The 11,532-nt window shown below is 35.1% G+C and overlaps 1 protein-coding gene across 1 annotated transcript in view; it reads right to left on the minus strand.

The window, feature by feature from the left end:
- The window catches only part of LOC5569003, a 103,490-nt gene extending 93,515 nt beyond the window's left edge, over nt 1-9,975 (minus strand). Inside the window, exon 1 of the mRNA XM_001652605.2 lies at nt 9,458-9,975. The gene's annotated coding sequence lies outside the window, so the exon portion shown is untranslated. The remainder of the gene's footprint in view (nt 1-9,457) is intronic.
- Nucleotides 9,976-11,532: the final 1,557 nt, after the last annotated feature.

An 11,532-nucleotide genomic window follows, 5' to 3' on the forward strand; every position in this document is an offset into this window, starting at 1 on the left:
TAAGAAATTTAGAACAAAATGCCGTACTTTAATGCATACTTAAGAACAATATTTTTGAGTGCTATTTTTTCTAACAGAAAGAGACATTTTCATTAGAAAATTGGTTGCAAAATGGCAGCATTATTTGAACATACAGGATTAATTCTTGCTGAAGTCATCCCACTATTTACTCTTGGTTTTTCAAAATGTTTATATTTATAGGCAAATAAACCTGTATCTCTTCGACTTTTACTGGCAAGTAGAAGAATCGTCAAAAAAGGGGTTTGGGTTGAGAACGAATCGTGTGCAGCATAGGAAGGAGCATACAATTTACACTTTTTCTCGGAATAGGTATTTTGTAGACAATCAGAGAGTATTGAAAAAAAAACTTTGTTTCCTTTAAAATGTACAGATCCGGACGGTGTTCTCCCGTTTAGTGGGTGAAAATTGAAAAATTGGTGTTTGGCAACATAGGTTATAAACTTCCGGATTCTTTGTTAGTGGTTTAATTTGTTGTGAAATCACGCGTATCGCAACAATAATGATACACAAAGATCATGCCAATGGACATAAGTTCAATAACCGATTGTCTATGACCTAATTTTTGGGTTCAAAAATTGAATTTTGGACGTAAACGGCGAAATAACACAACCATTTCTATTTTGCATAACATCTTCTGTTAAGCGCCCGGTTGGGACAACATGCACCCCATTGGTCGGGGCAAAACGATCCATTCTAAAATAAACTACAATCATAAAGGTTAGGTCATTTGAAGTATTTACTAACGTTTTCATGCATAATTGTATCATCCGGTAAGCAAAAATCATCCAAAACTCGTGTTTTTTTCGAAAAATAAAATAACGTTTTAAAACGATGGTGCATCTTGCCTCATTGTTGTGGTGCTTTCTACCCCAAAAAGCGGTGCATCGTGCCCCGCATAAATCATAATTCACACAAAAGTAACACAAATGTTTGAAAACATTAAATTTTCCAACAAGCTAGTGTAATTATGATGAAAACTCGCCGAAAACCATGTAGGATGAACCCAAACCAACTAGTTTCGTATATTGAAAGACTACAAACATGATGTTTAGTATTCATTTTGGAACATCTTCCTTAAATGGTGCCATATTACCCCAAGCCCCCAACATGTTTTTCAAATCGGCGGCCATATTCAATTTGGCCGCTATATTTTTTTTCTATCTTTATTAACGAGATTTTTAGCCCTGGGCTAGTTCATCTCGAAACCAACGGCTTCACTTCCCTTCCGAAGGAAGTCGTCACTGAAATTTTTAGTGACTATGTCGGGGATGGGATTCGATTCCAGGTCCTCGGCGTGAGGGGCGAGTGTTCTAGCCACAACACCAGGTCCGTCCCCTGGCCGCTATATTGAATTTTATCGGAAAACCCGAATTTTCATGGTGTTCGCAACCACCGATTTAAAAAGTTTTTGCATAATGGATTACCTGCTTTGCTCTTTGCCCACAGTTGATCAGCAGAAGTTTTCTCGTTTAATTTTGTATGGGGAAAGGCATCTAACTTCAAATTTCTCGTAAATGAAAGCATTAATTGAAAACATATTTGGTAGGCGTGATAGTCATTATAAATACGTACAACTGGTATCAAATATTTTTTTCGAAAAAAGTTCCTAATTTTGAGAAATAAATCGTTAGATGAATTTCACTATACAAATGGTCGGGGTTCTGCTAAACCGCACCAAGTGCCAAAAACTTTATTCCGAGAAATTTGACTTTGAAGTCTCATCTTGTACTAGTTGATTGTGGACGATTAATTTTATTTTTTTTATCGCTGACGTGTGATTAACAGTTGTCAATAAGTAACCCGAGATTAAATATGCAAGTAAATAATCATAAATAATCGATGTAGTTGGATTGTATTTCAACATATGAAGCACTCAGTTCACTCTGGCAGAACAAATATCGAAAAATATGGTTCTTGGTTCGGTACGGTTGGATGTGTTTCGTAGTTTTCAATAACACAAGTAAAATTGGAGACAAATGATGTTCATCAACTTCATGCATATTGGAATCCATGTCACAAGATCAGTGTTGTGAAAAACTCAATTTCTCACAACTCACGCTTGATATTTTTCATGCGTGAGTTGTCAATCATGCAACTCAGCAGTCAAAAAATCATGGATGAGTTGGCTCGCCTTTTTGACTCATTGTCTCGTATTTCCGCAGTTTACTCACACACGGCAATAATTTCTTGTCAATCTGGTAAAATTATAGTAATCCTTTCTAACGTAAACAACAACATTCGGATTTCACGAGTTTTTGCCGGGTTTTGCGACTGAATCATTTTTTACGGTTTGAGTTGATTGAGTTGATTTTGCATCAAAATCTCAAGCGTGAGATTTGCGAAGCGGTTCTCTAATGAGTTTGCTCTCACGGGAGAGCGTATTGATTGAGATTTTGAGTGTGAGTCTATCAACACTGCACAAGATTGGAAAGGATTCGTTGTTATTCAAAGGTCTGGACATGCTGTTGTGTTGTGGATCTATGTGGACAATTAAGCCAACGACTCTGCTACGCTTTCCATATATCTTTGATAAAGCGAGTTATCCATTTTCACAGAACTTAAAAATATTTATTGAATCATGGTCCTCACGTTCATACATAAATTCTAAGAAGACAACAGTGATGTGTTTCGAAATTGTGATGATCGAAGAAAACCATGAATTTGCTCTGCCAAACCGCACCAAGTTACTCCCATTTGGTGCACTTTTGCTGGATAAGTTCACAGTTCAATGTGTGAAATGTACACCAGGAATGACCATCATATCCACTGTACATTAACTTGCTGATGATTTAGTGCAATACAAAAATAACCATAGAATGTAAAAGTTGATTGATTTCCATTACCATCGAATAGAACAACGGAGAAAAGTTTCATCGGGATACGAACTCGTGCCTTCTGAGTGGTAATCTAGTGTGCTAACGCTAGGTCATCTTCACTTCTTGAATGAAGGGTGAACAACTAAAGCACACCAAGTCCTCCTTAGTTGTTCACACAGTATCAGGTTGAATTAATTAGTTATTTCATAACGGCTCATGTGTGGGTTTTTAACATATTATGTAACAAGCACATGTAAGTATTTATAGCATGTCAATGTCTTTACTTCATGTCAAAATGAGATTTTCAGATAAACAGTACTTAGTGCGGTTGGGCTGGATAAAATTTCAAAGAAAAAAAATCTACGCCACCGAAACAATATTTAATTTTAATAAGTCTTAATTGCTGCCCAATTTCACTGGCCTCTGTTTCTAGGAGTTGCTTTGAATGAATAAATTGTGAGGATATAGGAGGAAATTTTAAAATTCTTACTTTTTATCAGAAAAATAAATTCCCTCTGATGACGTGCGTTGGTTTATGGTTCACTCTGGCTGAACAAAATTACAGTTTTACATGTTCTTCCAGAGAAAATTTGTGATCTAAGATTACAAGGAACTGTTCAAATTACCGGATGTTTTTATGGAAGAAAGGTTATGATTACTTGAGTCCTCTGGTGTAAAAAACTGAATTTGAGATAAAATGGCACTTGGTGCGGTTTAACAGAACCCCGACCAAATATTTTTCGCGTTACCTTTTAGTGATTTTTCGTGCAAAGACACTAGCGCATGTGCGTTACTATGTGGTGAGTAGCAAATCAGGGCAAGCATGTAACCCATTGGAAAGTCAAGCTAGTTTAACATAAAACACGTAAAAATCGGAGGTGTATGCTTTGTCAATCAAACATTTGAGATTTTGCGTTACAAATTGCGAAAGGTTTTACAAAATTGCACATAATTTTTGATGTAAAACTGGCTTGGCTGTCCAATGATGCATAAACTTTTGAAGTCAGTGGTTGCTAAAACCATGAAAATTTTGGTTTTCCGATAAAATCCAATATGGTGTCAAAATTCAATATGGCCGCCGGAAATTTTTATTTTGCAAATGAAGCTCCAATGTCATCTGAATGCAGTTTTTTTACTTACTCTACAGGGGCTTTCGAGCGAGCATAAATTTGAACATTTTGAAAGACCATGCTAAAAAGTGGGTCGGCCTCAGCGACATTTACAACAGAAAAATTAAAATCTGCGATAAAAGAACTTAAATATTATCTTTTTTTCGTTGCTTTATTTATATGATGTAGTGGCGTAGCCAGAAATTATTTCTCGGAACATTAGGGGTGTTGAGAAGAAAACAAATTTTTTGACCGGCATATACAAAAACCTCTTTTTCAAACCCACTTTTTCTTACCTACGTCCAAAACTGCTAAACATTCATATTGTATATTGCAATACTAAATTATCTCAAATTTATGCACAAAAACTGAAAAACAAGAATATCAAAAAACAACTCCGGATAATCTAGTCTAAAATTCCGGATAATCTAGACCGACCTGTATATATACGCATTTATTGTTACAGTGTCCGTTCGATTTTGGCAACACGTCCAAAAATTTCTTGTTGCTAAAATCGAACGGTCTTTTTAGTGTGCATTACTCTAACATAATTTATTGAGAGTTGAATTGCAAAGTTACTCTACCACAATGGTTTTGATCGAATTGTAGTAATTTTTGAAATTTACTGTAAAAATAAAAAAAAATCAAAAATGTATGCTTAACTGATGTCAAAAAATTGATGAATCTTTTTTTTCTTCCCTTTAAAATTTTCAGATTTGTACGTGACATAAAAAAATAATATTTATATCAGCCTAATTGCAAAATAAAAATACAAAACCAAATTTAACTAAAATTTGGATTTTCTGTTGATGGTTGAATTAATTTGATAAGTAAAAAAATAATATAGCTTATCTTCAAATTAAAGTTCGGCTCCAATTTCAAATTATTACGTTAGTTACAATTTCAAATTGAAACTCTAAAACGGTTATCATTTCTCAAACAATCAATCATTTGAGAAAATCAGGGCGATACACAAAATCTTGTGTGCCGCACTATTTATTTAACTAATGACATCGACAGACTATGAATTGAGAAGCGCAATCTAATATCATTTGTTTTCGCGAATTCCTAATTGTCCTAACATTACGCGTGTGAAATCATCTAGCGGAAGAACGAGTCAGTACTCGTGAACGAAGCGAATTCAGCCCACTATCTATCCTATTACGTTGGTAGGTCAAGCAAATTTCAAAAACTGTTTGAACAAAGCAGAAATAAGTTTGTGGAACAAAGTGGGAACGAAAAGTAGGCTAACCTAAAATTTCTGTAATTTAAATTAATGAACACCCATTTGTTGTGCGTCATATCTTTCATTCCGAAAACGTGTTAAATTAAGCATGAGTTGCTACTGACAATGAGGTTTAGTAAAGCGGTATAATTGACACATGAGCATTTCGTTCAAGATGAAAGATGTGTGATAGTTCCATGGACCATATCTAATACCTTTGCCAACGATCACCGTTATGTGATTTAAATTATCGCTGGTTTCGGTAACGGTGCTACATATCTAGTATGATTTGTTAATCATATGGGAATGATTTTACGTCCCAATGGGCTTAGTTTAATATACGGAGAAAATGATTTTTTACGAACTACTTATTTTTAACCCATTGGCTGAAAAAAATGATTTATCTGTTGTTATGTTAATACATAGAGAATTCAATTACAATTGCGCATTTTCTTATGCATTCGCCAACATAGGCAACAAGATGAGCGGTTTAAGATCTGTACTATAATCTATATAATCAATTTTGGAATTGTACAGTCAACTCTCCCTGACTCAATATTTTGTAACTCGATATCGAGTTAGAGAACCATAGTAAAAGTTGTTTTTCATGGCTACCTCAATGGTCCTTTGGATCACATTTGCATTGGTTTTGTATTCTACAACTCTATACCTCCCTAACTCCATGTTTCTCCAATATCGAGTTATGGAGAGTTGACTGTAGCACGCATTGGCTTTTTTATACAGAATAATTTAGTTAGGAAACTTGAATCTCGGTTTTCGAACCCAAACCCAACACGAATGTGAAACACAGCGTAACAAAAATGACATTTTTGCGTGTCCCAAGAATCAAATTATGTGTCTCTAGTAGATTTGGGGTTGCTGAATCTGATGCCGTTATCAGAAATGTTCCAGCACGTCACAATTTTTAGCTATAGGTCGTCAAAATTGCATGAAGCACTGGTTTTATTGATGTTCGAATAAAATTTAAAGTATGATATATCAATTTTTTTGAGATCTTGTTCCCTAAGCATGCAAAATAGGATTTAACTTTCATTTTAGGCATAATTTGGTTGAAATTGAAGGATTAAATTTAGATTAAATCGATTTTTTCACCATACTTGCAGTCTCCATACAACATTCTTCATTCCTCTTATATGGCAAAATTGAGTGAAATGTGTTACTCAAAACCATCAAAAAATAACTTTTGAGCATTGAAAGTATAATGAACTTTGTTGATAACAGTGGCTATACACCTGAAGTTTGAATTATATGACAAATTAAGCGAATAAATTGCCATATAAGCTGGCAAACTTGCATGCAAGTCGGCTTAAATAGTCCAATTTTGCATTTTCAACAATGAATATCTCAAAAACTAGACGTGCTATGACAGTTTTGAAAACGGCAATGTGTTCAGCAAATCTCAATTTAGTAAAGAGTAGTATTTTAGTGCTTGAGACAAAAACGTGTTACGCAGTGAAATTGCTCTGGTTCGGGTTTCGGTCAAGCAGTTTCTAGAGCTCTGATTGAACTAAAGTTTAAACCCCAGATTAAAAAAAGCTTCAAATTTACTTAGCTAGAAATTCGCAGCTTGTTGTTAACAAACTTTTTAGCAATAGCAAATATACAATTTAGAGAATTAGAAAAAAATAAATTAAAATAATATCCCTTCTTCTGAGTTGTTCTACAAACAAATTTGTGAATTGACATTTCATAGTAAAGTTGATTGTATTCAAAATATTATCAAATTTTGGTATGGCATTTTTTGAAAAATGTGAGACTGGACAAAACTAAAAAATGTGCTTTTCGAAGGTGATTTTCAAATTATTTCTGAACTGTAGCGAAAATTTCAGGAGTCAATCGGAGCAAAAAGAAAAGAGTCAATCGGAGCTAGAAAGTGAGATACAGGCCTCTAGTAAGAAAAACGACAATTGCGTACCCTATTCTGCCCAGTGCTGGTTTTGTTTCAAAAAGCAACTGATATACCTTCAATTCAATACAGCACATCTTTAACGTATTCTACATATTGGCTGTGAAAGTGAATTACTTTATGATTGCCATAAAATAGTTATTTATGCAACAAGTTGCAAAACAACGTTTTTTTAACACCAGTCGTACATTAACCGTTATGCCAATAAATTACAATTACAATTACAATTTATCCATCGAGGCTTGCCAAGTTAAATACGACGAGCGCATTGAGAATCGAGTTTTGCAACGAGTTGCATACAACATGTTTTGTAATTGCGAAAATTGTCGTTGTAGTTGAAATATTTCTAAGATCATCGATTTTATTTTCACAAGGCCATACATCAATTCAATATTTTTCGTCGTTTGTGATAAAGTAGTATGAATGTCACAAATTTTCTCGCTCCCATCGGTATCGCACAGACCTTTATTCCATATTGGTGGATATAACAAACAAAATGTTACATGCAGAAGCTGACTTTGGAGTCAGATGCAGATAACACAACAGATGTTGAGTCTGTTGCAATGGTATGAAGAGACTAAGATATTTGGTTGATGTTTCTCAAAACAATACTAAAAAGTGATACGTTTTAGCACCGAAAAGAGTTCTGCAAACAAACACTTTTCAGCACTGTTTCTGTTGCTAGGAAAAGCAGGCCGTTATGTTACTCATTTTCTTTGTAACAAAAATTGATTAATATGCAACGGAGTTGCAAAAATGGTTTTATGGATAGTATCTTAAAATGCTAATTTTTCAAATCTCGTCAATAATCAATGTATTATTGTAGCTGTAATCAACACATAATAGTCAGCAACGAATAAAAATAAATAGATATAAGTTATTTTGAGTTACTATTAGAAGGTTAAATTGAGTTTGAGATTATTATTTGAATGGAAAAGCCGCAAATTTAAGGCTCAAATAACCATCATGCAATCCTAACGAATCATCAAAATTTTAAAAACAACAGTTGTTTTGTTCAAAATCAATGAAATGTTTATGAAAATTATTTTACTGTTATTCAAATATTGAGAAATGATCAGTGATAATTTATGAAAAAGGATTTTATTAAAAAAAAGCTTCTTAAATGTTTGAAAACGAGTTTGGTCTTAATCCACAAGCATGCATAAAATCGAAAACGTGCGCGAATTAAATAATTTTAAGTTAAACGCGTAACTGCATTCTATATTCTGGATCTAACCCAAGATCTGACCCCAACAGCTTTGAATGATTAAATAAAATGTCTATCATAAAATAAAATGAAGACATTTGAAAAAAAAACACAAATAGAATAAAATGTCACGATCAAGCTTTGTGAATTATAAATAAGAAAATCCATACCTAAATGTAGACTGCTTGATAATCGATTTAAATTAAGTCGATTATCAAATAGCCTACATTTGAATTATGGATCCAAAGAATTCCATTCAAAATGCACTACGCATCAGCTTCATTACTAACAAATACCGCCGATTGCTTTAAACTTGATCAAAGAAAACATTGGGTCAGTAGGGACACCAAAAAATTTTCCACTGATGCTTTATGGGTCATATCAAAAAGCTAAGGTTTCGAAAAAATAAAATTAAAGCCTCAAGGTTGTTCCACATTCCAATGGTTGTAAAAACTATCAAAAGCTTGATCACATCAAAAATATAAAGATAATCAATTCATAACTGATTTGAAATACAATGCAATATGGCCTCATCTCGTTTGCCGATGAAATCTGGAGCACACAAAAATCCCACACGTGAAAATCGCTTTCAACGGGAATCGGGCCCGTTATCCGTTACAAACCAGAAATTTCATACAGATAATTTGTGCTCCTTTTACCGTTACCGAGACAACAAACCCCAAGTTCGGTGGAATCGTCCCTCAATGGCATCTCGGTAGCATTGATTATCATCCGCAATACGCCAACTATGACCTGTACAGTGTGTTACAATCGCTTTTACTCCCCATCCCATGCATTCATGAGGGCATTTCTAATCTACAGTTATACTCCGGGAGGGCATCTCTTGTGACACAGTTTCGCGTGGAGATACCATTCACCAACACACATGCTGCAATATGGGATACATCGTTCGCCCCAACAATAGAGGTAGCAGATCGCAAGAGGTCGAGATGAAATTTCCGATGTCTCGTTTCCGTTATGGTTCATTTGTGAAATCAGCAACATTCAGTTTTTTTCTGTTTTCTGCACACTGTTCGAGGCTGTCACTAATTGGCATTGAGCATGTTTTCCCCCAAAACTCATATTACCACTGTCTTATAATTCCGATTACACACCATAAATCAGTTTAGGATCATGTACAAAAACGCATACCTTCAGCTTTCGTAAATGTGTTTCCGATTTTTTTTATCCAATCACTATGCACAATTCACCGCAAATTCTTGCTGGTTGTCTTTCTTGTAACCCGTTCTTCGATGCGAAAAACTAATGCTTTTGCAATTTTCTTCAGCAGCTACAGCACTGTTTCACCCGTTAGTTTTCTTTTCACCAGGCCTACTGCCTGGAATCTGTAACGGTATTTGATGTAAATTGATCTTCCCGCAAGCAGCGCGCCTTCTTGGATGATGAACAGTTTTCTGTCACTGGGTATAATTAACGATTAACGTCATACACAATGGGTTCGCACAATAACCAGATCAGGAAGATTATAGTTAAACGTTTATCCTTCCGAAACGGTGTCACCGAAGCACTTACGGAGAAAAGTAGCAACAAAGAAGCAACAGTACTTTTAACGCACCACCAAACGCTGAAACTGAGATAAGCGAGCAGTGAAAGAAACGAAAGTTGATGCTAACGCTCTGGATGCATCATGGACAATGACTTTGCGGCTGATGTTCGCAAGGCTTTTTATGGGCTTCCTGAAGATGTGGATGGTGTAGTTCTTGTAAAACATAGCAGTATATGCTGCTGCCTTCAAAACTCTCTTTTCCTCTTCTCGTTGGTGAATCAATAACGATCGTAAAGAGCCAGAGTTCCCGGAGACTCCAGTTCGAGAGAATTATGAAGAGAAAGAGCGAATTATTCAAAGCAAAACCTCAATGAAAGAGGAAAGTAAAGAGGAAAAGCGAGAATTAGTTTACGGTAATGTGGTACACAATCCCGCGGCCTTATGTTTTCTATTCAACCACCACAACCAGTAATGCGGTGGAGGCATTAAATGCTCTGGCATGCTGGGTTATACCAATTACACTAAGCTAGATTCATTTACAATGATTGTGAAGAGTTACACATCTGCCTTGAAAATGCGCTGGAAACTTCATGGGAAATTTTTGTCAAACTAAATATGCAGTCCGTTAATTCTGCCAATTCTGGTGCACAAGACACGCAATTTTCGAACCAGGTCTAATTCGAGACGATCGTCATTCATACAGCAATTGTTAGGCATAACTGAGTGCTTATGTCCTGAAACAAAGTTTTGTGTGCGATTGTTTGCTCTTGTTCTATCTACCAATATGTGCCTGCCCCTGATTCAAGCATATTAGTGCACACACATGCACCGTTACATAAATTGAAGCAAACAAATCGTTTTTCTCCACTTCTGTGGCATAATTTTCAAAATTAAGTTTGACATTCACAGTCTATGCTTGACAGATTTTATCTACTTGTGGTGCCTCTTTGCCTAATGCACCGTAATGCTTGCGCGTCGGTTAATGTTTGCGGAGTAACGTTACTTTCCAATTACCTGGTCATATATGACTTATTTTCACTGTCAGAATATTTCGGTTCACGAAAAAGCAAACATCAGCTGCGCAATCGCGATAATGATTGACGGAACTGGTGAGTCCATATGTATGTCAGACAATTATTCAATTAACTTTCTATCAGTACATATATAATGGTACTGCAAAAATCATCTGATAGGGTGGACATAAGAAATTCCTTGATATAATGGGATCTACAATTTGAATTTCGGACATTGGAAAGTAAAAGGGAGGCGAACAATTATCGGAGGTAATTAATGTTGGACATTTTCGCACGGCATGATATGTGTAAACTGAATAGCTTGAAGCTTGTGCGTGATTAGAACCTGATAGAATCTAGCCATTTATAAAAACCATAATGTTTGGAGAAACAAGAATAATTCTGAGTATAAGGTATGTTGTATGCAGTAAGCTGTTAATTATTTAATACAATAACTTTTTTCTCGAGACGAATGACTTTATAGTTAAAACCTCCTTAATAAGGACTGTTCATTTCATAAAGTGGACACTTTGTTTATGATATGTCTTTTTTATTTATTGATAAAATCGTAATCGGTTTTCTGGGTATCGTTCAACTATTATTCTACAATGCTATGAAAATAAAAGATCTTAGAAAATGCTTTTGGTTGAGGAGCTAAATAGTTTTTCCAAAAACTCCTAAGAAAAGCTGTTCGTCAAAGTTTAACA

Source organism: Aedes aegypti, chromosome 3 (genome assembly GCF_002204515.2).
Source record: "Aedes aegypti strain LVP_AGWG chromosome 3, AaegL5.0 Primary Assembly, whole genome shotgun sequence".
NCBI classification, from domain to species: Eukaryota; Metazoa; Arthropoda; class Insecta; order Diptera; family Culicidae; genus Aedes; species Aedes aegypti.